The sequence below is a fragment of the Gavialis gangeticus genome, unplaced genomic scaffold (assembly GCF_001723915.1).
Source record: "Gavialis gangeticus isolate Ggan-Ray unplaced genomic scaffold, GavGan_comp1, whole genome shotgun sequence".
Taxonomy (NCBI): domain Eukaryota; kingdom Metazoa; phylum Chordata; order Crocodylia; family Gavialidae; genus Gavialis; species Gavialis gangeticus.
Genome location: NW_017729022.1, coordinates 159,801,068 through 159,802,213, shown reverse-complemented (window position 1 = coordinate 159,802,213; position 1,146 = coordinate 159,801,068). Strand labels below are relative to the sequence as shown.

The following is a 1,146-nucleotide window of genomic DNA, read 5'->3' as shown; positions in this document are numbered from 1 at the left end:
ATACATAAAATAGTGCAGATAGAATAATTCTCTAGCTTAAAAATTCCCCAAGGCAGTTGATTTAGTTTATAAACAGAGCCTAAAATTCTAGTAATGGGACATATACTGTACACCAAATAATTGTTTCAAAACCTTATTAATGGGTTCAGAGGATTTTACTTAGATGTAGAAACTCTGGTATATTTCTCAAGTAGATAAACCTTTGGCTGTTGCACATAGCACAACCTTACCTAGCTGCTATACCAAGAAGAAAGCTTGACCTTACTGTGGCTTCTGCCATAGGACCTGAGCAAAGGCAGTATAAAGAAGTGTTTCTACAGGAGCAGTCACAAGTTATATCCACCAGGTTGCCCCCTTGATTAAAGGAAAGTAATCTACACCAGACCTAGCCCAGGCTCAGATTACTTCCCCCAGTGCACTAGGTCAACTGAACAGGCTGGCTAATTGGAAAAAGAAAGCCAAGGACCTGCAAATTCCTTACCCACAGGAACAGAGGTACAAGCCTTGTGGAAGCTGTTCTCCCTCTCATGCTTAGTTCACAACTGGCCTTTAATCATTTGTGCAAATCCAAGTATAAAATTAACTTCTTTCTGTGACTAGGTCATGGGCTTTGTGGATGTTGGGAGTGCAGTGGATGTGATATACATTGACATTAGCAAGGCTTTGAATGCTGTCTCCTGTGATATTTTCATTAGTAAGCTAAGGAAATGAATGTAGATCAGGTGTGGGCAGTTATTTCAACTGGAGGGCCACTTAATGAGTTTTGGTGAACTGTTGAGGGCTACAAGGGTAGCCCCACCCTTGGTTGCCATCTTGGGACAGGAAGTCCCACCCTTAAAATGGGACCTTTGCCACCAACCTGAGGTCCCTCCCCTTGCCCTGGAAGTACTTCTTTTGGGAGTTGGGGTTGCTATCCTGAAACCAGGAAAAAAACCCAAATGATGTACTTAAAAAACCCAACAAATATCTACTATAGCTTATTTTATTTTTAAAATATTTTTGTTCTGATTTGTGTGCATTTGTGTAGTGTATCTAGAGGTGATTGGATAATACCTCAAAATACACTCTTATTGTGGGAGTGGGGGGGATAAAGGGGTGTATGTGGGAGCTGTGTGTTTGGGGAGTAGTTGTGGTGGGGTGTGGGTA

The 1,146-nt window shown here is 41.6% G+C and overlaps 1 long non-coding RNA gene across 1 annotated transcript in view; it reads right to left on the bottom strand.

Annotated features, from left to right (window-relative positions):
* LOC109296820 overlaps nucleotides 1–929 on the bottom strand; it is a 12,192-nt gene extending 11,263 nt beyond the window's left edge. The window contains exon 1 of the long non-coding RNA XR_002097070.1: nucleotides 201–929. This is a non-coding gene — a long non-coding RNA (uncharacterized LOC109296820). The remainder of the gene's footprint in view (nucleotides 1–200) is intronic.
* Nucleotides 930–1,146: the final 217 nt, after the last annotated feature.